The sequence below is a fragment of the Cherax quadricarinatus genome, chromosome 58 (genome assembly GCF_038502225.1).
Source record: "Cherax quadricarinatus isolate ZL_2023a chromosome 58, ASM3850222v1, whole genome shotgun sequence".
Taxonomy (NCBI): domain Eukaryota; kingdom Metazoa; phylum Arthropoda; class Malacostraca; order Decapoda; family Parastacidae; genus Cherax; species Cherax quadricarinatus.
In genome coordinates, this window is record NC_091349.1 from 26715600 (window position 1) to 26743241 (window position 27642).

General features: G+C 41.4%; 1 long non-coding RNA gene across 1 annotated transcript in view; it reads left to right on the top strand.

Annotated features, from left to right (window-relative positions):
• Positions 1–589: 589 nt before the first annotated feature.
• The window catches only part of LOC128698119 (uncharacterized), a 33394-nt gene continuing 6341 nt past the window's right edge, over positions 590–27642 (top strand). Inside the window, exons 1-3 of the long non-coding RNA XR_011393609.1 lie at positions 590–864; positions 8862–8885; positions 9178–9232. This is a non-coding gene — a long non-coding RNA (uncharacterized lncRNA). The remainder of the gene's footprint in view (positions 865–8861; positions 8886–9177; positions 9233–27642) is intronic.

A 27642-nucleotide genomic window follows, 5' to 3' on the forward strand; every position in this document is an offset into this window, starting at 1 on the left:
ATGAAATTAGCCTAGAGTCATCCACACCAACGTGTGTCCTTGGGTAGCGAGTACAACATTCAGTTCCGCTGGATGCACTACTCTTAAGGATTGTTTGGTCCAGTGGATTAGGGTGTCATGAGTTTTCGCCCACCATGAGGTAGGCAAAAGCAGCATGGGTTAGTCCTTGGCCATTCGCAGTATTGTTACTGACTATATATATATATATATATATATATATATATATATATATATATATATGTATATATAATTAGAACAAGCAACATATGTCACCTTTATCTCTGGCAAGAGAAGGCTTGATCCTAAGAACTTTGGGACAAACTATTCACTACTATCAACACCAAGCCAGACCAGACAAGACTAGCACCGAGCTAGGTTAAGCATTTACTTTGTAGCCACTGGCACTAAGCTGGTGATTAGCTTTTCATCTCTCCTGTACGCAGTTTCCAACGAGAGATATTAGTGAAAGACACAACAGTGATAGTTTGAAGCTGATCAGAAGAGGCATTCTCAATTTTTTCTCAGGAATACTCAATAACGGCTAGGAAAAAAATCAAACTGTTACTGTAAGTCATATATCAAAAGATATAATAATAATTTATTGTATTTTATTATCATTATTAAAAATAATTGTAATACCACTAATAATGGTGCAAAAATAATTATGCAATTAGTGTCCTCTGTTAATCTGAGAGAACTAAACTCTTTATGTTGCTTCACCAGACTTACCCATCATCACTACCACCACAACTACCACAACAACCACCACCACACAAGCTACCACCACGAAGGCCAGCGAGACTCCACGCAGATGGAGCAACATGTCACAAAATGTGCCTACTACCACCACCAACAGTTTCTTTGGTAAGTTTCCCCTCGCTTCTAGTTTCCTGTCAGGAGTAAGTGGTAAATCCGTTCCAAAGGGAAAAGGGGTTGTTCCCGTAGCTGGACTACTAGCGCACTCAACTCATACACTGAGGTTCGGGGGTCGATCCCCAGTATGGCTAGAAATATTAGGATGTGTTTCCTTGAGGCACTTGCTGTTGATGTCCACCTATCAGTAAATAGAGTACCTGGGTGTTAGTCAACTGGTGTGTGTCGCATCCTGTGACAAATCTGACCTAGTTTACCCAACAAACTCTGCCTAACAAGGGGCTTTCTATACAGTAGTATATCATTGATGTCAGCTAGGACTGTAAACCTTGTACAGATACTTGAAGAAATAAAGATAACTATTTGCATCAGTGTCAAGGCCACATCTTCTCTTAGCTGCTGTTCCTTGAGGTAAACAATAACACACAACCTGCACAAAGGAGACAAAATTATGATGACGTTTTGGTCCAAAACGTAGTCACACCATTCATTTTCCTACGTGCAGGATATTTTTCTGTTGTGCTTTTTCATTCTTTCAGTATACAATTATAATATTGTAATGGTTGGTTTTGTCACCAGTGAGCCAGGTTATTGTATGACCTTCAATATTGCCATTTCCTTCCTTATATAAAACACATTTTAATTTAAAAACAGTGATGTATATTTATTTATTACTAAAGCATAGTTTTCAGATAAATATGTCTGTGCTACCCCCACACAGTCTTGTTAAATTGTTTAATGTTGGGTCTAACAAATGACCTCTGACAACACCGTCAGGGAACACCACCGTCAACCCAACACTGTCAGAAGATTTAGAATCATTTGTATAAACAGGAAAGGCATGAGCATGCGACCGAGAGTTATTAAGAAAGAGAGCGAAAAGCAGTCCTAGGTAGGAGAGCTTTGGCGCACAGCAGTAGGGAAGAATGGACACGAACCAAGAGAACCTCCCATGGGGGAAGGGAAAAGGAAGATGCTAAATGAACATACAAGGGAGGCAACTGGAGAGAAGACCGGAGTAAAGACAAAACGGTTGGAGTAAGCAGGGACGTCAAGCAATGAATGGGTTTCTCTTAACGTCTGAGACCAACCTATATGTAGACAGAACATGGACATGAGAGCAGACAAAGCAACAAAGGCGGTGAGCATCACCACGATCAGCTAAGGAAGGAACATTCGCCTCAGCACAGAGGCTTTCAACAGGGGACGAATGAAAGGCACCAAGGCATAATTGTAGACCCCAATCATGAACGGGATCTAACTTGTAGATGAATGGTTCAGAGAACCGACGTGTTGATAAATTAGACACATGTGCAACTCTTGGGTATCTTTGTTGAGGAAACGTTTCGCCACACAGTGGCTTCATCAGTCCATACGTAGGAGAAACTTGAAGAACAGGAGGAGAATGAGGTAATCAGTCCCTCAACCTTGAGTCGATGTGTTCAGTCCATCAATCTTGAATAGAATACGGCATATCAGCGGAGAAGCAGCTTATAAACCGTATGGCAGGAGAGGTGCAGCAGTCATAGGTCGTCTCACATTTGTTCAATGTGGAAGTAAGTCGTGCCCAAGAATTAGGCAAGCGAAGAATTCCTAAGTATTAAGATCCCAAGAAGTTGCAGTGTCTGACAGATTTGTAGATGAATGGTTCAGAGAACCGACATGTTGATAAATTAGACACATGTGCAACTCTTGGGTATCTTTATTGAGGAAACGTTTATAAGCTGCTTCTCCGCTGATATGCCGTATTCTATTCAAGATTGATGGACTGAACACATCGACTCAAGGTTGAGGGACTGATTACCTCATTCTCCTCCTGTTCTTCAAGTTTTTCCTACGTATGGACTGATGAAGCCACTGAGTGGCGAAACGTTTCCTCAATAAAGATACCCAAGAGTTGCACATGTGTCTAATTTATCAACATGTCGGTTCTCTGAACCATTCATCTACAAATCTGTCAGACACTGCAACTTCTTGGGATCTTAATACTTAGGAATTCTTCGCTTGCCTAATTCTTGGACACGACCTACTTCCACATTGAACAAATGTGACACGACCTATGACTGCCGCACCTCTCCTACCATACGGTTTATAAGCTGCTTTTCCGCTGATATGCCGTATTCTATTCAAGATTGATGGACTGAACACATCGACTCAAGGTTGAGGGACTGATTACCTCATTGTCCTCCTGTTCTTCAAGTTTCTCCTACGTATGGACTGATGAAGCCACTGTGTGGCGAAACGTTTCCTCAATAAAGATACCCAAGAGTTGCATATGTGTCTAATTTATCAACGGGATCTAACTTAGAAAGAGTGGTAGGAGAAGCTGCAGAATAGGCATAGTTGCCATAATCCAGCTTGGACATGACTAGGGTGAAATGCAAACAGACGAGAGTCTAACGATCTGCTTCCCTTGAACAATGCGCAAGAATTTTAAGGAGATTCAGCCGACCATGACAAGCTGCCTTCAGAGAGGAAATAAGAGGTTTTCATGTCAACCAGCGATCGAAGAGAAGACCAAGAAACTTAACCGTATCACATTCTGGAATATGTGAGCAGTTAAATACAATGGACAAGAGGATGTCTAGTGAAGGTAATGAAATGGGTTTTCGTACTAGAATTTTTAAATGTATGAGAAGTGGTTCAATGGGGAAACTCAGTCAATTGCATCCTGAAGGGAGGCTGCTACCAGGTGACAGTCAACATCTGCATAAGCTATAGTGAAGTCATCCACATATTGATGACCAAATATGCAATGAAAGAGCAGAAGGTAGATCATTTATAGCCAAGGGAAAAAGGGTAGTGCTAAAGAAACAACCTTGTGGGACACCCTCGGCCTGAACAAAGTCTGGAAAGTGAGGCGCCAACATGGACATGAAAATATTTGTCAGATAAGAAAGAAAAATTGGTAGATTACCGAAGAGGAATTAAGGAATGGGCTTGAGCTTAAATGTTATACCTCCAAGTGGTGTCATATGCCTTCTCAAGCTCAAAAAAGACTGCTAGGATGGAGTGTTTGTTAGCAAAGGCATTTTGTACGTATGAATCTAAGTGGAGCAAGGGCTCCAAAGTAGAACAGCCATTTAGAAAGCCATACTGGCGAGGGGAAAGACTATTATGAGTCTCCAAATGCTATATCAGGTGTCTATTCACCAATGGTTCCATCACCTTATAGACTACACTAGTCAGAGCAATGGGATGATAATGAGAGGTGCCTGGTTTGCAAAACGGTAGTACAATTGCAGATTTCCATTGTTGAGGAAGAACCCTTCATGTCCAAATAAGATTGAAAAAATGCAAAAGGACTGTAAGGGCTGTAGAATGCAGATGTTATAGCACACTGATATGAATATCATCAGGCCCAGCTGCCGATGACTGGCAAGTGGAAAACATGGACTCTAGCTCTAGGAGAGTGAAAGGTACGTTATACAGCCCAATTCCAAAGGCAGTTGCTCCTTGATAGACTTAAATGCAAGAAATGAGGGACAAAGGTGAAGCCCTTGGGAGAGACAGACAAGATAGTTCCTGATTTCTGTGGCAACTTAAAGAGGTTCTGCAACACTAACACCAGCAACTTGCAAAACGGGAGCTAGGTCCAGAGTGTACTTGCCACACAACTTCCATACCTTCTTCCAAACCGCACACACAAGGGAAGTCGAGGTAATGGTAAACAGTCTTGCCAACAAGTGCAATTAGTGACGTGTATGATGTGGCAAGCAACTACCGTTGCCCTCTTAAAATTCAAAAGACGATCTGAGGTCTGATTTTATCGATAACTGCCCCACGCAGCATGTTTTAAACGCACTATACGGGAACATGCAGGAGACCACCAAGGCACACATGTCTGAGAATGCCTGCCTGAGGTTTGAGGAACAAAACGTGATGCTGCAGTCAAAACTAATCTCGAAAACTGGTGCACTAGTTCATCAATAGAGGATGAAGGAGAGTTCCTGCAAAAGGCGGTAAGATGAGAGTATAAGTTCCAGTTCGCTCGATCAAATTGCAATGGGAGCTACGAGGAGCAGATAGATAAATCAATGCAAGAGACTGAGTGTGAGAGTTAAAATAGGTGGGAGCACCCATATTTAAAACATGAAGTGGATGAGAAGTGAGAAGAATCTCCATTGTAGATGAATGGTTCAAAGAACCGACACGTTGTTAAATTAGACACATGTGCAACTCTTGGGTATCTTCATTGAGGAAACGTTTCGCCACACAGTGGCTTCATCAGTCCATACAAAGGATAAACTTGAAGAACAGGAAGAGAATGAGGTAATCAGTCCCTCAACCTTGAGTCGATGTAGTCAGTCAATCAATCTTGAATAGTATTCTATTCAAGATTGATGGACTGACCACGTCGACTCAACACACAACATGAGTCACAGTGGGACCCTCCCCAAAGATGATGATAAGTGTTAAAATCACCTAACAAGATAGGTGGTGGTAGAGAAGTGATCAAGAATGCAATATCTGAGATACAGAATGCACAGGGAGGGGAAACATATAGAAAGCAGACTGTATAACATCTGTGCAAACTAATACACAGTGCAGTATAATGCAGCAGAGAACGAACAAAGACCTGATATGGTATACCAACATGCACAAGAAGCACACTCTTATTAAATGATTCATCAGGAAAGGGACGAGAAGAAATCAACAGCAAATAGCCCAAAATGGGACGAATAACAGCTGAATGAATTTTGGGGAAAACTGGGAGAGCAACACCTGGAACTCTCCCCAATTACCCCTGAGGCCACAAATACTCCATTGTAAATAAGCCATTATTCACAAAGACAGGTATGGCAACAATAAGAAGTTATAAAATCTATGGGCTATTAGGGTCAGTGAAGCCAATGTGTGGAGGCAACGGAAAGTGTGGCAGGAAACAAGAGAAAAGGGGACTACATGAGGGAGGGGGGTGACCCTCCACCCTCATGTGAGAGTTACAAATGGGGTGAGAACCAGGCACCAAGGCCGAAAAGGAAAACTTTTGGTGAATTGTAAGCACCAGAGGAATGCGAAGAGACTTGGGCTTATGAGGCAGGTTCAACTTCGCAGGTGATAAGCACGAAGAAGATGTAGGCGTGCAAGGCCTTGTAGACTGAGAAACTAGTGGACAAGAAGTAATGGTTGGAATAGGTAAGGAGGTGGGTGTTTCAAAGGGTAAGACCACAAAAGAATTAGAGATGGGGGTAACCCCAGAAGACACGAAACTGGAGGAGCTGGTTGGCTGGGAGACCGTCATAGTTGGAAGTCTCCTAGCTACTCGAGAAAAAGGGACACAAGGAAGATTCCCCCTGAAGACAAAGCCAAGAGACAGCCATAGCATAAGTCCTTCACTCTCCTTAAGACAACGGATTTCTCGTTCATTACGACAGACCTGACATCAGCAGGAAAAACAAGGAAGAGTTTCATGGCAATTGAGACAAGTGGGGGGAAGACTGCATGATGTATCAGCATGATCTATGGCATCACAGATCAGGAATTCCACTGCATATCTGCAGTATTTAGCATATGTACAGTATTTAGCATGTTGTATTTAGCAATTTCGACACTGTTGGGGAGTAGGGACCACTTTACAGACTTCTAGGCGACTGCCCGCAATATAAACGGAGGACGGGCGTTCACAGAAATCAAAGGTTAAGCAAGCGATATTACTGGGAAAGTGCCTCCGCCCACGAGCTGCAAAGGATATGTATCCACTTTTAGAACTGGAAGATCCTAAAGGGCTAATTGCTCCAAAATATCATTGCAAGATAGAAAAATCATTCTGTACAATGGTACGTAGTAGAACCACCATACCACTGCAAGAATTGAGAGAAGCGTGCTTGTGAACTGTGATTGGAATGTTGTCAATTGAAGTATGATGGGAAAGAGCATGAACTTGTTCTGCATTCTGGACTGTAACAATGTGCACACAGCTTCGAAGAGCATGAAAGGATACATTTTGGCCAACGTGTCATAAAAAGAGCTTTACCAATACTATGGTCAGAAAGATATTCAGTTGGAGATGTCGGTTGTAGGGAAAAGAATTTAGTCCACTGCATACTTGTAAACATGGTGCGTAAAGGAAGTGGGTGTCACATAGGTCCTTTCCTGGTGGAATTAGCAGCCACTGAAGAACCGTCTCAGAAAATGCTCTGGAACATTTAGGCATAGTAGTGCGGGCGGCCCGACCTGAGGTAGGTAGGCGATCCAAAAACTGTCGCACCATATTCGGGGAAGCCAGACACATAGTTAAAGGCATGCAAGAAATAGAGGCAGTAATAGAAATGAGCGGAGCCCCAGCACCTGGAGCAGGTGACAAAGCATCACTGGAAGTACAGGAGTATGGAAAGAGTCTAGAGAATGGTCCAGTAATGAAGCTGGATTAGAACAGGATGCAGGAACAGAAAGAGGCCTGGGAGGAGGATTATCATGGAATGAAGTCTCCATGATAGTGGTACTTATTATTTTAAAAAAGGAAAGAAAGCTAAGAAAAAAAAGAGGGACAGCTGAGAAGGCATGAAAGGGCTGTAAGTTTCCCCCTAATTCGAGATATCCTCGAGCCTGCCAGTATTGCAGATGCAGCATTGAACACGTGCCATACCCTTCCCTTCATGCCAGTAATCCAGCATTTCGGGATAGCAACCTCACATCTACTGAGCCACCTCGGTGGAGAAGAGAGAGAGCTGATGGAAATCTGCCACAAAGCATACCTCCTTCGGCTGTTACCTCCCAGAATCGACAGGCAGCCTCTGGAGATACACCTGTCATCTGCAGGACACCCTGCCCACTTCCTAGAAATCAGGAAAGGGAGCAGGGCGCCTCCAGACAATCCAGATTCCATGACAAACTACATCACACCTGAGGAACCTCATGGAGTGGAATGAACTCCAGCATACTTCCCCCTACCTAGAAATCGTAATGCCAGAGGGGAGGACCCCAGAGGCTACAAATGGGATGGGGAAACTAGGAGTTTTGGGAGGGGGAAGGAAAGGAAAAACGGGGGATGGGAGGACGGGATAGAGAAAGGAGGACTGGGGGGTAATTAGGCTCGGTCTGAGGAAGACCAAAAAGTCCAGTTCTTCAGACCAATAGCCTCTTCACCACAACAAGGAGCCCCCCTTAAAAATGAACTGCTGAGTAATACAATAATAAATAACATTAATTTTGAGTAACCACCCAAAAATACAAGAGAATATAAATAGGAGTCGAATTATGATTACAAGCCATTGTTTACGTCTTACACACTTAAAAAACACTAAATGTAGGTAAAGTTTTTGGAACCTAATTCAGTCTTTTTTTTTATATAGATATTACTCAAGCTATGATGCAGTGTAAATTGCTTAATAATACACACCCGTTTTTATCAAAAAAAAGACAAAAGATTGCACAATTACTTAGTAACTGGCTCATAGTTGAACTTTTAAAGACACGTTCAAATATTTGGGATCACTTCTTGAATTCCATGACTAAAATATTGAATAAATGCTCTCGTCATTATATTTTTCGAGTCTACACAGAACTTGAGAACAGAGGTTAAAAATAATAAAAATCGGTTTATATCTTATTTTACTTTACCAAATGTGTATTTTCTGTTAGGTAATGTATAAGGATCACTGATTTCTGAAATATATTTTTAATATTGCAACATTTACATTGTTTAGAAATGCTTAAAATATTTTTACATTGGTATTAATAAAAATTCTTTAAGTTGTACTGAGCAATTTACGTCATTTTATTATTTGTGTAAATTTTGAACTAAAGACAAATTGGATTCCGAAAAGTTTAGCTTCATTTAGTCTATGAAATGTGTCAGTTTTCTGCACTGGATATGAATGTATAATTCAACTGGTATTCTGCAGTATATATATTGTGATAGTTTATTTGCTGATCTTAATTCTAACCAGTAATAACATGTGATATTGTATGATTGCATTAATGAGTTGTTGACAGCGTTTTATACAATGACAGACTAAGAAGTTTACCTTTTTCTTTCACTCCAGATATTCCCAGCTTGTTTGGAGCAGGTAAGTACTCTCAGGTACTCTCAGGTACTCTCTGCAATGTCTCCATGTTGAATTATAAAACTGAGATGGTAAATTTAAAAAAATACCAGTGAAAATAGGCAATAAAACCTGTGCGCTTTTATGTGCTTATATCGTCTGGAGAATAGTTATTCCTCTGAAGATGTGTAAGCACATGAAAGTGCTTAGATTTTATATCCTATTTTCATTGTGGTATTGCTTCGTTATATTTGTATAAGAAAATCGGAAATCGGAAGGTTGAACGTATCTGAACAATTTTGTTTCTCTCTGACAGCTAACACAGGGAGGATTGTCGTGCCTCCGTCAGTGAGTTGCTGTACCAGCCTTACGTAAGTACTCACGAACATACTGCTACCAGTATACTTACAGTCTGGTTGCACACTACAAACTGCCTCACCATATACAAGGCTTTATCGTTCTTCCTGTCTCTCAACTGTATGTTTGTCATATTTGATTTTCAGTATCAATTTGTCGGGTTTACACTCTAGTTCAAAGTGTGGCACACGATTGTTATTTTATGCAAAGTGGCAACAAGACTGTGACGAATATCGTCTGTAAAGGATATCCAATTTCTTTACTAACTTTTCGGATTTGTTTTGATTCATCACCAGTTTAGGTTAAGGTTCGTCAGGAAACAGGGCAAGTGTTCCTTACGCAAGTCTTAGATGATGACCCGTCATTAGAGCTTTTGGTCATCTGACCGAGGCCTTCCGCTGGCTTACCGTTCCACCCCTTAAAACGTTATGGTTATTTTTATAACTAGTATGATTCATCAATAGAATCTTAAAATATCTACAACATAAAGCGAATAATCCAACTGATTTAATTCGTACGATTTACAACAGACTTAAATTATCAAACTTTTGTATAATACTAAAATAAAGATGAAATGAAGCTAAAAATATCAGAACCAAACTGAATAATTCAGTTCGAGAAATTAAAACAATATTGGGTAAAACCTAATTTGAGCAAAAATATGAAACTTGTACTAAGTTTAAATAAGGTATATATAACAAAGTAATTATACTCACACAGCTGTGACCCAACTTAACACATTACAAATGACACTGCTTAAAACAAATAATTTTTGGAGCCTAATAAATTCTTTCAAATCATAAAGTAACCATAGAGTAATGTTATGTAAATTGATCATTAATACAAACTAGACGCCGTCTGGAACACTACACAAACAATCAAGATTCTTAGGGAAATATTTCTAAAGAATGTATATTAATGTTGTCACAGAGGAAAACAGCCTTAGTCTAGTTTTTCATATCGAAGACTCGTTTTTTTCGTGGACCCAGAGTGTCTAATGTAAGACTTGTATTTTCTATACTAGTGTTTAATGTTTTATATTATTTCTTCCTGCATGTAGTCTGTCAGTGTTATATTATCTTCACAAATATTAGGGACAATATAAAGTGGATTTCATTTTTATTACTAAAATATTGAGTGCACGTTGAAGTTTTCCATCTTTATGGAAGGGTGTGTAATGTATTTGAAAATTGCTACTTGGGTCAGTTCTCAGCTCCTGGGCCTGCCTTTTTAACTAGCTGGTGTCAGGATCATTTCTTCCTAGGTTTGAAGACATCATTATAAATTTTTATTAACGTTGTGCATGGACACTGCCTTAACATCAAGAAATTTTTCTTGATGTTGATATGACTATCTTGTGTTTCAGTTTTTTCCTCTACATCAATTAAACACTTCCTTATAATTTTAATGATGTAATAATGAGAGAATTACCGACAATTTGTGACATTTTGTCGTGGCAACATTTTGCGCTTAAGGGGCTTTGTCAAAATTAGTTAGCTAAAGATTAGCCGGTATTCTCCCGGCCCGGGCCTTGTCCAAGTGGTGGCCCGGCCTTGGCTCCCTCTTTAGGGAGTGTCTGAGACCTAAGTCTCCCATGGGAGGAGGCACAAGTACCTCCTCATCTTTGGGACCAACTGTCCCCAGGCCTAGCCACAAGCTAGGCCTCTCTGGTCTGCCATCCCCACCCCAAGGGGGCAAATGGGAATGACAGTCTTATGAGCTAAAGGCTCGGGCTCAGGCACCTACCCTACCCTAGAAGGGCTGGGCATGGTGTCGATCTTTGTCAAAACTTGATATTATGAACACAATCTAGTGTCCTGGACACCTGGTTGTATCAAGGCAACTGAGGTAGAAACGAAGAACGAGCAAAAGGCAGCATAGAGTAAATATATATTTCCTTCACTAAACAGAAAGTAATGTTCGTCCACTATATACAGATGATATGTACAGTAAGGTAATGCAAGCAAGAGACACGGTGAGAACAGTCATCGACCGGCCTTGGAGGTAAGTCTGCCAATGTTGATTCATGATTGTCCCCCACATAGCTTCACAACTCTGGCAGGCTGACCTTGTCCTTGGCCGATTGAACCAAGGCGCTAGCATGACGACGGGGGCCATACTACTAATGCCCTTAGCACCTGGTTAGCTGGTCGGGAGGGCATACTTCTTTGGGTGTGTGACAAACACCGAATAATATGTAACATACTCTCAGAATGACACACTTGACAAAGCTCCTTGAGAGAGAAACATTGCCACAATAAAATGTCACATTAATTTCGCGTCTGTGTTCTTTTACTTAGCAGTTTTAATCATCCCTTGCAAAAGATACTGGTCAGGGATGTCGGTCAGTAATTTAATGCTCCTTGTCAGTCCTCAGACGTGGACATTCCTATTGTGTTAGACGCTTTCTAAAAGTCATCGACACCATGCCTAACCCTTCTAGGGTAGGGTAGGTGCCTGAGTCCGAGCGTTTAACTCATAAGACTGTCATTCCCATTTGCCCCCTTGGGGCGGGGATGGCAGACCAGAGAGGCCTAGCTTGTGGCTAGGCCTGGGGACAGTTGGTCCCAAAGATGAGGAGGTACTTGTGCCTCCTCCCATGGGAGACTTAGGTCTCAGACACTCCCTAAAGAGGTAGCCAAAGCCGGGCCACCACTTGGAAAAAGCCCGGGCCGGGAGAATACCGGCGAATCTTTAATAATAATAATAATAATAATAATTTCTAAAAGTCTGGTAATGTTCTTGAAGATTTGTTCAAGAAATCGGTAGTTTTTTCAGCCTATCATTTAAAAATCTTGTCAACATTTAATTTTGTTTTAATGGTCTGGATAGTCACCTTGCACCTAATTATTATGTTTTCTCATTTGGTTCCCGTGTCCTCTAATCTCATTAAGTTCCTTTACCATAGTGAAGAAATAAATTTGGTTACCAATTTATCCACTTCTGAGGTCTTAACATGTCAGGTGTGGCTACCATGAGGGTGCTGCTTTCTTGAAGATGGTTTAACACAGATCCTGATATAAACCTTGGTAATAGCTACAGACAAATTGGTTTAGAAAGACACGTGACCAAACACTAGGACAAATTTACTAGAAACGTTTTGGTCCTGGCATCGAAATGATCAAGGTCCCAAGACCGAAACGCTTTATAATTAATATGCCCCAGTGTTTGCTTATGTATCTTTCTAAATCAATATAGATGCTACATCGGGTCATAAATGACTCCTTGTTCTGTTTCCAGCTAGTTAAAAAATCAGATTGTCCAGCAGAAAATATGCCAAAGAATTTTTCCTCCCTCTCGACGAGGGAGAGCCACAGCCCATGGGGTTCGATTCTATATAAATTTTTCGGTATTTTGTCCCAACCCTCATATCCCTTTTATTTACTGGCGATGAATTCCAGTATCTACTTATCGGGCCAGTCATGCAGTTTGTCCTGTCCATCTTTTATTCCCATAAATTTATCTTTATTTGCGAAGAGAGATACAAAATACTATAACTCTTCCTGTATGTCACTCACTTAAACTAGGGAGAAAATCGGTCCTAGCACTAATTCTGATGGGACCACATTATTGTATTTGTTTATTCTGATGTGTCTTCCTGGACCATCACTCCTTGTCTCCTTGCTATTCTTCAGACCTTATCTCTGACAAATGTCTTTCACTATATCAGAAATATCCAGACACTTCCCCTCTATCTTGCGTTATTTCTGATACTTTGTTATTGAGCTACAACAGGTTTGTGATATGCAATATCCCATTTCTAAATCGTGCTACTTTAACATAAGAAAGAAGGAAGACTGCAGCAGGTCTACTGACCCATGTGAATTTACTTCCGTCCATGTGTTTCACTAATCTGTTTGTTGTTTCCACTCCCTTACATAGTTTGCATAAAAAGGATACTGGCATTTTACTGTCATTTATTTTAGTGCTTCTTGTCTTGGTTATACATTCCCAGATCTCTACTGCTTCGGCTGTTTCTCTTAGGTAGACATTAGCTAGCAGTTCTCGCAGTGCTTATGCTCACTGCATTAGAATACTTGACTCACGAAATCGTAATGACACGATTACAAACAAACCATACCACTGGCGGGATTGAACCCGCGGTCAAAGAGTCTAGCTGCTCCAGTGGCTAACGCGACGGTCTGGAGTTTTGAGACTCTCTGACCGCGGGTTCAGTCCCGCCCGTGGTATGGTTTAGAACACTTTGTGAAACCTTGTCTGTTGTGAGTTTGGTGTTCGTATCCGTTGAATTATTCTGATTCATTGCCTTTAGACCTGTCCTTCATTTGTCAGCTCTCAGAATTCCGTGTCATTCCTTGTGAATTCTCCTCTTTCTATTTTTCCAATCTCTTTACCTTTCTTTAAGTTTTCTTTCTTACGGGACTTGAAGAGTTTCGGTTCCGAATTAACTATCGATGGTCTGTTATTTCCAAATATTCGCTCAGTTTTTCTCGTTACCTGTGGATCATAACTTCTGGCTCTTCTCCTAAGGTCTTTTAAGAGTTATATATTTTTGAGTTTCTGAATAAATAACTCTCACACAGAAGAGAAAAACTTTTGACGACTTTACAGTCGGACTTGGACCATTAACTAGACACGCACTAACACACGAAGGTAAGGGAGCCCTCCTTTCGTATATATACTGACTCCCTTACCTTCGTGTGTTAGTATGTGACTAGTTAATAATAATAATAAGAAGAAGAAGAAGAAGAAAAGTCTTTATTTCTGCAACTAAATGAAACAAATTATACAGACCATAGCTGACATCAGTGACATACTATACAGAAAGCCCCTGGTAATGTGGAGCATTTCAGGCACCTTATGTTAATTTTGTCCCCAGGATGCGACCCACACCAGTCAGCTAGCACCCAATACCTACTTACTGCTAGGTGAACAGGGACAGCAGGTGTCTTTAAGAAACAAGCCCAATGTTTTCACCAGTACCAGGAGTCAATCCACGAACCTCAGTGTGAGAGACGAGTGTGCTACCAACCGAGCTACTGGGTACCCAAGTCCAAGTAAGACCGACACGTCGTCAGAAGGTTCTTTCTCCTCTGTGAGGGTTATTTGTGTAGTGTTCCAGACGCGGTATTGAGCCTTTATTATTATTATTTTTGATTTTCTGTTCTTCAGTGTCAGCACTTCGGAGTGAATCAATGGACTCTGTGTTCACTCCGTTGCTTCGTCTTGCTCTGGGTATGAACTGCTCCTTCGTGGGGAGAAATGACGGAAAAATACCTACACAATGGAAAAAGAGACACAAATGCACTGTAATGCAACCCTGTACTGGTGACGTTTCTCTCGCTTATCTGCTTGTGGGCGAAACGTTCTCAAACACTCACATTATACTTCATTTGTGTCTTATTTTTCAATTCCGCCATTGTCTTCAGGCACTTTACAGCGAGGTGCTAGATCATGCCACTTTCTTTCCTCTCAATTCTCTTTTAAACGGTACTGTATTCTGTATTCTCTCATTCTTCTTTATTTTCTTTCAGTTATTTACTTTCTCCGTCCTCCTGCTTGTGATGTTTCTCTTCGTGTTTACTAGACCAGGGATTTTGAAACTCGGTTCTGTATGGTCACTGTGAAGTGTGTGAGTACTAACGGGACTGTATTTATGCGAGTCGAATCTTAACTCTTCTGTGTATTTACATATTTGTGGTTGCATGGGCGATTCAAAGCTCCTGGTTCCGTCTCTTCGCTGGTCGCTACTGTGTATGTGTGTGTGTACTCTCCTAAATCTATTGTTGCAGAGGTCGATCCTCAGCTCCTGGCTCCGCCTGTTCGCTGATCGCTACTACGTTCACTCCGTCATGACTTTGAGAACTTTGTCGTATCTCTTCTTAAAGCTATGTATGGATCATGCCTCAACCACTACATTCTCCAAATCGTTCTACTTCATAACTCAACGTGAAGAAATTCTTCCTAACGTTCATATGGCTCATCTGTCTTTTCAGCTTCCACCTGTTCCCTCGCGTTCGTTTCCCACCTCTCAAACTATCTTTGTCCACTCTTAGTATTATATATTTTGTTATCATATCACCCCTATTCCTCCCGCCCTCCAGTATCATCAGGCTGAGTTTGATTAACCTCTCCTCACAGAACATACCGTTAGTTGCGTGACTAATTTTGTTGCAAACCTCTGTACGTTCTCCAGTATCTTCACATGCTTGACTGGATGTGGGCTCCTTTCTAGCCCCTGCCTCTACATTCCTCCAGGCCCCCCACCTTCCCACCGTCTCTACCTTCCCCCAGCTCCCACATACCCCCAGCCCATCCCATCCCCCACCTTCTCCTAGTTCCTAACTTCCCCCAGATCCAACTCTCCCTCAGCTGCAAGATACCCTCAGGCCTCACCTTCCCCAGCTCTAAACCATTTCCCCAGCTAACACCTTCCCCCAGTCACCACCTTCCCCCAGTCACCACCTTCCCCCAGTCACCACCTTTCCCCAGCCACCACCTTCCCCCAGCCACCACCATCCCCCAGTCACCACCTTTCCCCAGCCACCACCTTCCCCCAGCCACCACCTTCTCCCAGCCACCACCTTCCCCCAGTCACCACCTTTCCCCAGCCACCACCTTTCCCCAGCCACCACCTTACCCCAGCCACCACCTTCCCCCAGTCACAACCTTCCCCCAGTCACCACCTTCCCCCTGCCACCATCTTCCCCCAGCCACCCTCTTCCCCCAGCCCCTCCCTTCCCCCAGCCACCAACTTCCCCCAGCCACCACCTTCCCCCAGTCAACACCTTCCCCCAGTCACCATCTTTCCCCAGTCACCACCTTCCCCCAGTCACCACCTTCATCCTGCCACCATCTTCCCCCAGCCATCATCTTCCCCCAGCCCCTACCTTCCCCCAGCCACCACCTTCCCCCAGTCACTACCTTCCCCCAGTCACCACCTTCCCCCAGTCACCACCTTCCCCCAGTCACCACCTTCCCCCCCAGTCACTACCTTACCCTAGATCCTACCTACCCCCAGCCACCACCTTCCCCCAGCCACCACCTTCCCCCAATCACCAATTTCCCCCAGTCACCATCTTCCCCCAGCCACTACTTTTCCCCAGTCACTACCTTCCCCCAGCCACCATCTTCCCCCAGCCACCACCTTCCACCAGCCATTACCTTTCCCCATCCACTACCTTTCCCTAGTCACCACCTTCCCCCAGTCACCACCTTGTCCCAGCCACCATCTTCCGCCAGCCTCCACCTTTCCCCAGTCACCACCTTCCCCCAGCCACCACCTTCCCCCAGCCACCACCTTTCCCCAGCCACCACCTTCCCCCAGCCACCACCTTCCCCCAGCCACCACCTTTCCCCAGCCACCACCTTTCCCCAGTCACTACCTTCCCCCAGTCACCACCTTCCCCCAGTCACCACCTTCCCCCCCAGTCACTACCTTACCCTAGATCCTACCTACCCCCAGCCACCACCTTCCCCCAGCCACCACCTTCCCCCAATCACCAATTTCCCCCAGTCACCATCTTCCCCCAGCCACTACTTTTCCCCAGTCACCACCTTCCCCCAGCCACCATCTTCCCCCAGCCACCACCTTCCACCAGCCATTACCTTTCCCCAGCCACTACCTTTCCCTAGTCACCACCTTCCCCCAGTCACCACCTTGTCCCAGCCAACATCTTCCGCCAGCCCCCACCTTTCCCCAGCCACCACCTTCCCCCAGCCATCACCTTTCCCCAGCCACCACCTTTCCCCAGCCACCACTTTTCCCCAGCCACCACCTTCCCCCAGTCACAACCTTTCCCCAGTCACCACCTTCCCCCAGTCACCATCTTCCCCCAGCCACCATCTTCCCCCAGCCCCTACCTTCCCCCAGCCACCACATTCCCCCAGCCACCACCATCCCCCAGTCACCACCTTCCCCCAGTCACCATCTTCCCCCAGTCACCACCTTCCACCAGTCACCACCTTCATCCTGCCACCATCTTCCCCAGCCATCATCTTCCCCCATCCCCTACCTTTCCCCAGCCACCACCTTTCCCCAGTCACTACCTTCCCCCAGTCACCACCTTCCCCCAGTCACCACCTTCCTCCAGTTACCACCTTCCCCCAGTCACAACCTTCCCCCAGACACCACCTTCATCCTGCCACCATCTTCCCCAGCCATCATCTTCCCCCAGCCCCTACCTTCCCCTAGTCACCACCTTTCCCCAGTCACCAGCTTCCCCCAGCCACCAACTTCCCCCAGCCTCCATCTTCCCCCAGCCATTACCTTTCCCCAGCCACTACCTTTCCCTAGTCACCACCCTCCCCCAGTCACCACCTTCTCCCAGCCACCATCTTCCGCCAGCCCCACCTTTCCCCAATCACCACCTTCCTCCAGTCACCACCTTCCCCCAGCCACCACCTTCCCCCAGCCACCACGTTTCCCCATCACACATGTACCCCCCAGCCCCCTCCTTTCTCAAAGACCTCGCCTTCCTCCCTCTGCCTTCCCACAGCCCCCAAATTCCCTCACCCCCACCTTCTGCAGCCCCAAACCTTCTCCCAGTTTTCCCATTTTCCCAGCTCACACATTCTCCAGGCCCCCACCTTCTTCCATACCTTCCCCAGCTCACACTTTTTCCCAGCTACTACCTTCCACTGCCCCTCACCTTCCCCTTTCCCTCATCTTCTTCCAGCCCCCACATTCCCCTAGCCCCACTTCCGACCAGCCTCCACCTTCGACCTGCCCCCAGCCCCAACCTACGACCAGCCCCCACCTTCCCCCAGCCCCCACCTGCCCCCAGCCCCAACCTTCGACCAGCCCCCACCTTCCCCCACCCCCCAACATTTCCCTGGTCAACAGTTGGGGTGACAGGTCATCTTCTGGCTTATAACACAACCCATTAAATAATTTGGGTTTCGTTCAGTAATTCACGAAGTATTGGCCACAAGTTCCTCACTGCTCGCGGCTTCTATCATTGATTCCTCGTCTCGTCGAGTAGTGTGACTGCTGCTGCTGCTGCTGCTGCTGCTGCTGCTGCTGTTGCTGCTGCTGCTGCTGCTGCTGCTGCTGCTGTTGCTTCTGTTGCTTCTACTGTTGTTGCTGCTGCTTCTGCTGCTGCCTCGCTCGCGTGAGTGTAAATGCCAATGTTGGCACTCTTCGTTCTCATGAATAGTTGAGTGTAAGTGGTCACTCGCGACTCAGCAATGCTCCATGCACCGCCCCCTTAGTCGTCGTTGTGATGAACTCCAGCTCTGACGGAGTTCTTTCACAGAGGTGAACCGATTATGGCTTCACAGACGAGAATCATCGTTGTGTCCCCTTGCCTAACACCTGGCTACTCACTTAAAGAAATCATAATGGCATCTTTATTGCCGAACAAATTGTTTTACTGCTTCGTGCTATTAGAAATCTATGTTGTTGAAGGCCATGTGGAGTTGTTCCATGTGGTCATCAACACGATATGGGTGTAGTCAACGTTGAGAGTAAAAATTGCAATCATCCTACCACTTACAAACCTTGACGAAATACTTCTATTTAATACTAAGTGTATACAGTCTCATGGGTGGATTAAATTACTTTTTATAGTATTGAGTCGAGCCACTTTGAAGAAGCAACTGAAAGAGTATTAATCTGCAAGAAGTATCGTGTGAGTTGATAAACTAATATTAATTAAAAGGGAGGGGCGAACGAAATCAATATTTTTTTGGTCCCATTTCACTGAAAATTTTAAAGTGATTGATGCAGCATTTCAAAACCTATACACTGTGTGTGTGCTGACTTTTTGCCTTAAAGTTAGATAGAAAAAAATAAATAGTGCAATATTGTACAGGGCATAAAACTCTCCCTTTCTACAAAATTAGGAAGATGTACAATGCTCTAGTTGACATCAGATGAAAGACAAGGGCTAGATAATCTTGAACCAATACATCGTTTGAGTGAAAATGTCAATAAATTGCATAATAAAAAATGTTGAAGTTCATTATTTTTTTTTTTTTTTTGGCGGGAGAAAAAAATAATAAAAATAAAGCTGTAAAAAATATCACAAATCAACTCAAGGTATCTGTAGAACCATCATTACTCAATATTGTGTACAAAAATCATGATACTTCTATTAATACTTTTCGGAAAAAATGGAAAATAATGTCAACTTATTTCCGAGTTATACATATATTGTTTTGTGTAAAAACTCTACGGTCACGGCGCGCCAAATCTCAGTATGTTGCACACCTCAACACATGTTCACAGGCCATAGGTGACTGAGCTGTTATCTCTCTTTGCATTTGAATGGAGTCCTCAGAGATGTTGCAATGTAGTGTATTTAGAATGAAACAATCATAAAAATCGCAATTTTTGGAGAGAGAGAGAAAAAAAAACTAAATACCATCATGTCTTTTTCATGAGAGCAAGAACAAAAAAAATTACATTTAAGGAAAAAGATTCTTAGAAATATGATAGAAACAAGCTGATTACATCAAGATGTTGCCAAAATTATGCACTATATTTCGATAAGAAAACTTTTTTTTTCCATAATTTTTCAATGTTCCTTTATTTATCACTTCAAAAACGTTTGCCCCTCCATTACTTGCTAACACACAAGTAATTTTAGACCATCCTATTGCTCGTATGTACGTACTGCCTGTTTGACCGCCAGTAACACTTGATTTATTCCCTTGACTGACCACAACTGGTTGTTTCTTCCTTTTACTCTTTGATTGTTTGACCACTAACTGTTGCTTGATTTTTCACCCTATGTGATCACCTCTGACTGTTCGCTTTATTTTGCAATGACTGCTCAAGCACAATTAACAGATGTTTATTTTTACGCAGTGAATTTGTGGCCACCATTGACATTTGTTTGATTTTATTTTACCGTGTTTGCACACTGGCTTTCTGTTCCTCATTTCTAACATTGCTTATTGCGCAATATTGAGATCAAACAATGAGTGACAAAGAGGATTATATATAATACGATATAAACTTCAGGAAGACTCAGAGTGACCAACCTCACTGGTATTTTGTCAAATGGACTTGGTTTTCACTCTCCCAGTGAGATGAAATTCGAAATCGCTGCACTGACGGCCGGATGAAACATTTTTATATCGAAATTTCACGATTCTGGAAGTAATTATGTATACATATCTTGCTAGTGTTTTTATTTAATAAATGTATGGAAGAGGGTAAGGTACATAGGGAATGGCAGAGATCATGCTTAGTTCCTTTGTATAAAGGCAAAGGGGACAAATGAGAGTGCAAAAATTATAGAGGAATAAGTCTGTTGAGTATACTTGGTAAAGTGTATGGTAGAGTTATCACTGAAAGAATTAAGAGTAAGACGGAGAGCAGGATAGCAGATGAACAAGGAAGCTTTAGGAGAGGTAGGGGGTGTGTGGACCAGGTGTTTACACTGAAACATATAGGTGAACAGTATTTAGATAAGGATAAAGAGGTATTTGTGGCATTTATGGATTTGAAAAAGGCGTATGATAGGATGAATAGGGGGGACAATGTGGCAGATGTTGGAAATGTATGGAATAGGAGGTGGGTTATTGAAACCGGTGAAAAATTTTACGAGGATAGTGATGCTCAGGTTAAAGAATGTAGGAGAGAGAGAGATTATTTCCCAGTCTCCGTCTGATGCACCAAGAGTGACCCTACTGACTCTTCACACACCTCCAGTAACCTTCACGGTAAATCTGTCCTCGCCTCCCTCGAAGCTTTCATATAATCAATGTATTTGATTTAAATCATTGTTGAAAACTTTTAGAAATTGTGGGGGATTTTTCACGAGTGCACATTCTCGTATTAATCTTCCATCCACTCACTGGGAAAAACTCGAGACACAAAAAAAAATTTCGACTTACTGATGCTGATGTATCTTGGAGACTTGGATTTTAGTGACACTGGGGTCGCAGTGTACCACCTTCAGTGCCCACCGTCTCTGCTCCCCAACTAACTACGAAATGCCCCGGCATGATAACTGCTTCCTTTCAACTTAAATCAAAATTGTAACTACACATTGTAAAATATGCAGAGAAATAAATCTTTAACGTTTATTTATTTATTATGAAAATTATTGCTAGTAAATTAGGCTATTAAGCGGCCTGAATATTTACATAGAAGGTAAATAGACTTGACGGCAATAAGTATTTTGTTTCATCTACTCTTTATCAGTTGTTAAGCACATTATTTCAACTGAGTGAATAACATACATTCTTACGTACGAAATTATTACCTTAGTGATACATCGTAACGCCACCCACTAGAAAACTGGCCAACATCTAACAACCTTACCTGCAGCGTAGTTTATAATACAAACTAGGACAGGTGTAGTGAACCCTTAGCACGCATGCCAAACCTGGCACGCCAACGACTTCTTTCTGGCACGCTAACCACTGGTCTCATCTCAAAAAAAAAAAAATTGCCACATTTATCACGTATCCGTTCCAAGAATATCAGGGAAATAGTCCCCATATGTTCCCAGAGATTTTGTATCAAAGATATGGCCGACTTTGACACGCACACTTAAAAAGGTCGCCCACCCCTGAACTAGGAGGAGTATATTAATGGATGATGCTCGTGGTAGAGCCAACTTGGCAACATCCAGCTACCGTATCCCGTTTTCATCCTTATCTTATATCGGGACCCTTCCAGATGCATTCCCATTTCACTTGTAACGTTTAAGTGTCTGCTGGTATTGCTGTCGTACAAAGTTATTTCGAGAAACATTCGCTACTTCGCCGGTTAGTCTGCTTCCCGTACCACCATCTTTGTTTCTCTCTACTCTTCTATTTTGTAAACATTTAAATTTTGTGGTATTTCTAGGTGTGTAACATTTTCCTTATCAGACTATTAGTTACTTCATTACAATAATTCCGCTTTACTTAATTTACTTATTATAATAAATAAGAAAATTATAAGGGGTAGTTAAGTAAAATGTTTGTCAGGAAACAGGATAAATTTTTCCTGACGATGGTGTGGATGTCTCAGAGCAAATATCATTCTTCTCCCGGTTTGGTGTACTAGCCTCCACAAGCAGTATATATAGTAATGTAACCAAGAACGAGTGGTATTTAATCAATAAGAACTCTGCGAGTAGCACGATAGCTCGAACCCTTGTTGTTTGAGCTTGCCTTATGGGGAGCGAAAATTCACTACGTTCTAACCCACTGGACCTTCCAATCCTACAAAGATCACACACCCATCAGAGCTAGGTGTTGTGCCGTTATCCGAGGATATTTGATAGTGTGGGTGTCTCAGAGCTAATTTCATTCTACTCCGGGTTCGAGCCCCCGACTAGTCGCAGTGTTATGTACATTATATATATATATATATATATATATATATATATATATATATATATATATATATATATATATATATATATATATATATATATTGCCTTATAGATAGAACATGCGATTTTGGCTTAAATAGGAACGTTCTTCCTGCCGAATAAGGTAAACGAAAGTTTGTGTATGCAATAATTTCCCAAAAATAATTCTGACCCTAACGAGAAAAAAATAAATTTCATTATGTTTATCAATAAATTATTGTAAACTTATCTAAAATATGTTTAGCTTGATTAGGCTAAATTAAATTGCGCTTGTTATAATAAGGTTAAGATATTTTTGTGAGGTTGTTTTAGTACAGAATTATTAATTTTTACATTAACATAAATGAAAAAATATATCTTTCAACGTATACGAGAAAATTTTAGAAAGGACACAATTTTACCTATTCGGCACGACATATAGATATGTAAATGCATCTACAGTCAGACCATACTCACCACCCCATCAACACACTATCATTACGTTTGTCAATTTGAAAACAGTCGTAGCAATCACTTTACCCACAATACCATTTCTTGTATTACTGTCAACAACGCCACCGTCTACAAGTGTTGCTGTAGACAGTTTACCCCGTCCCTCCCCACCCATCAAAAAAAAAAATCCATAACAACAGCTTTGTCACCCCCATGTCATAAATTACAGCAACTCTTTGTGTATGTTCTGCTCATTGAGTTGAAAGAAATATTACCTATTATTTAGTGGTTTACAGTCTTGTGCTCGTGGCGTGAAGCGCCACTTTCTCTGTTTAAAGACTGTTGGCACGCTTTACACCCATCACAATAAATCAGTACTTTGGCTTTGTCGAAAGTTTGCTTCGTTAAATACCGTCTTCGACAATAAATTTTTACGTATATGACAGTCTTTCACGACTTCGTAAAAGAAGTGCTGGAGGACGACACAAAAATTAGGTGACCTTTACTGCACGTTTTTTATGAAGTATACAGAAGGAAGGAATGTCACGAGTGGCTACACGAACTCACATTTTACAATATGTGTCTCATCAGTATGTTTATCTTTCATAAAATCCCTGATGTTTGGGTTAGAAGTTGAAGGAAAATTAGATTACCTGGCATTATGGATACACATTAAAAGATAAACTAGACAACCAGGCTTTATAGATACACAATAAAAGATAAACTAGACTACCAGGCTTCATAGATACACAGAAGATAAACTAGACTACCAGGCTTTATGGATACACATTGAAAGATAAACTAGACTACCAGGCTTTTTAGATACACAATAAAAGATAAACTAGACTACCAGGCTTCATAGATACACAGAAGATAAACTAGACTACCAGGCTTTTTAGATACACAATAAAAGATAAACTAGACTACCAGGCTTCATAGATACACAGAAGATAAACTAGACTACCAGGCTTTATAGATACACAATAAAAGATAAACTAGACTACCAGGCTTCATAGATACACAGAAGATAAACTAGACTACCAGGCTTCATAGATACACAGAAGATAAACTAGACTACCAGGCTTTATGGATACACATTGAAAGATAAACTAGACTACCAGGCTTTATTACCCCTGCATCTTTCCCTGCCCTGCTGGTATAACCCTTGTGGTTTAGCGCTACTTTCTGATTATAATAATAAATTACCAGGTTTCATGGATACACATTAAAAAATTAACAAAATACCCACACTGAAAAATAGTAAAAATCCTAGCTCTTTCATAATTTCTGACGTTATCAAGGAATAGTAAAAATATGAGAAGATTTATAAGGCTGTGATTTTGCCTGACATATGACTTCACACGCGACCCATCCCACCGAACGTGGGAGTTACCTGGAGTTTACGTGGAGAGGGTTTTGGGGGTCAGCGCCCTCGCGGCTAGGTCTGAGACCAAGCCTCATGGTGGATCAGAGTCTGATCAACCAGGCTGTTGCTGCTGGCCGCACGCAAACTGACGTACGAACCACAGTGTAGTGAATGTTTTATCATGTCTCATGTCAAGTAATTATTTTTATGTTACATGTCAGGCATGCCTTAATTCCTCACAAATTTTATTTATTATGAATGATTCTAGTTTCTGTAACCCGGAACTAATATTCGTATTGAAATCAGTATTATTATTCGATTAAACTTGATTCAGTTGTATTTCTTCCCACAATGGACCAGCTTGATACAAGTTTTATGGCATTCGAAAAATTAGTTGTGTGGTAAACATCTCTCACATAAATTTGCGAGGAATTTAAGCTATCCTTAACAAGTCACTTATAAAAAATTCACATGTGACCTGACAACATCTTCACTACACTGCGAAGCTCGGTGGGACGGGTCATACTTGAGGTCAGAGGTGAGGCCATACGTCAGGTCATAGCTGAGGTGAAATCTCAGCCTTATAATTGTTAAGTTCATTTATTATATTTACTATTCCTTGATAATGTGAGAAATTACGAAAGAGCTTGAAATATCATTATTTTCTCAGTGGTTATTATTATTTACCATGATCTTATTGCATTAAAAGGGAAATTAGACTACCAGGCATTATAGACACATTAAGTTATAAATATTTGGGAATATTTTGTTTTGGTTTATACAGTTCTTCCCGTAATAATTAAGGCTCCCTCACCACTGCTCTCCCATATACACCTGATACTCCACATGTATCATACACATCTGATAGATAATATGTTCTATATACACCTGATATTAAATATACATATACCTGATAGATCATAAGAAGAGAGCCTACTGGCCCATGATAGGCAGTTTCACCTCACACCCACACCTAATAGATCACATGTACAATATACACCTGATAGACCACATACACAATATACCCTTAATAAGTCGCATACCATATATATACCTTGTACACCGCATAAATGAAAGACTATTATACCTCAAGTTGGAAATCATTTGTTTTTTTCGTGTTGAAGAAACCTACCATCACCTGTGGTGATGGTGTCCAGTGTTACTGCTGAAGCACTGTAATACAGTGTTACTGCTGAAGCACTGTAATACAGTGTTACTGCTGAAGCACTGTAATACAGTGTTACTGCTGAAGCACTGTAATACAGTGTTACTGCTGAAGCACTGTAATACAGTGTTACTGCTGAAGCATTGTAATACAGTGTTACTGCTGAAGCACTGTAATACAGTGTTACTGCTGAAGCACTGTAATACAGTGTTACTGCTGAAGCACTGTAATACAGTGTTACTGCTGAAGCACTGTAATACAGTGTTACTGCTGAAGCACTGTAATACAGTGTTACTGCTGAAGCACTGTAATACAGTGTTACTGCTGAAGCACTGTAATACAGTGTTACTGCTGAAGCACTGTAATACAGTGTTACTGCTGAAGCACTGTAATACAGTGACATGGGGAACGACACTTTTATAGGGGAACTCGTGAAATCATAATACGACTGGAGACAAATCAGAGAAATTGTGGGGCTTCAGCTCATGGTACTTGAACCCTAAAACTGCCGTGTGAGTTTTAGGATTCCTTTGCCAAGGGTTCGGATCCCACCCGTTCTGTGATTTGATTTAAATAGAGGAACATAAGCGTGGGCGGGTTTCTTAGCTGAGATGTAATTTGTTGGCCATGGACGTAGTGGTTAGGTTAGGAACTCCTAAGCTTTTTACGATTACAGACTCGGCAATGGATTGTCCAATATGTCCCAATACCACCTTCGTCAGGCTGTCGAAATCATTACCATCACCAGTCATAATAGGTATCAGTATGACTTTAAAACATGTTAATAGCTAGAATCATAATAGCTGAAAAGAAATAGTAAGGATTTTATTATATTCACATAAAAACGGAAATTTTTTCAGATATCAGGTCCTATACCCTCATTATTTGGATCCCCGGGTAAAGAAACCCTAGGATTCTATCAGTTACCAGAGTTGTCTATTATAAGTAAGAAAGTCAGTATATTCTCTGCACTAAGATATGATTGTGCTGTGACAGACAGCACAGCACTAATGAATCTTATCAGAGAGAACTTCTAGACATTAGTCTTACATAAAATACACAGATTTCCTTCCTAACCAGGACACCTTGCTGCTGCACTGACTGCTGCTACTAGCAGAGTGGAGCTTGTGCTAACATCCTTATAGTTAGATGAATCTTATTACAGCAAGCTGGCCCAGTGGCCATGAGTACAATCCCCATCAGTAGTATGGTTTGTTTCCAATCGTGTCATTACGATTTCGTGAGTCACTGCTTCTGCTTCACCACTTCATTACTTCCACCTCATTGTATCCCCTACGTAATTCTTCCTCGTATCTCAGACACAGCCTCTCACATCAAGTATCCTTTCTTATATCTGTGTATTGAAATGACTCAGGTGTTGCAAATGTGTCTTATTGAATTTATACATAGAAATTTTCATACATAATCATTTATTATAATTTTTATATATAATTAGTATACATACTTATGTATGATAATTATGTTGATAATTATGTATAATAATATACATTATTATTATATATAGAAATTATTTTCCATAAAGATTATCATTATACATAATCATTTTTGTAAAATAAAATACTGAGTTGTGAAAGAATATTCTGAATTAATATTATTGTCAAGGATTATGAATAATAACTACGCAGATTGTTTATAAGCAGTAAAATAATAATGTAAATTTTCTTTTAAATTATTATTTGACTTTTCTAAAAGTGAACTTGTGTATAATTTTAAATAAAAATTATTTAATAATCATATAAACAAAAGTTACAAACAGCCACCCAGGGAGGTACTTATATCAGTGTTAAATAGCTTGGTGTCGTTTCTACCAGTCTCATAATCACGTACGATTACGAGTACTTCTTACGTACAGTTGTGCATGTATATATATATATATATATATATATATATATATATATATATATATATATATATATATATATATATATATATATATATATATATATTAAACACTCATCTGAGCTTTCTTCTAATTTATTTATATTTCTAGCCCTTATAATATTTCTTTTCCTCTCCGTGTGAAAGTGGTGAGGAATCCTGCCTAGCAAGGGGCTAATATTCTCTTATGCATAAATTACTGAATCTAAGAAGAGGAGAATTTTGCAGTAGGGATAATTGAATGTGTGTGGGTATAGTACAGATAATATGAAAGAATTGATT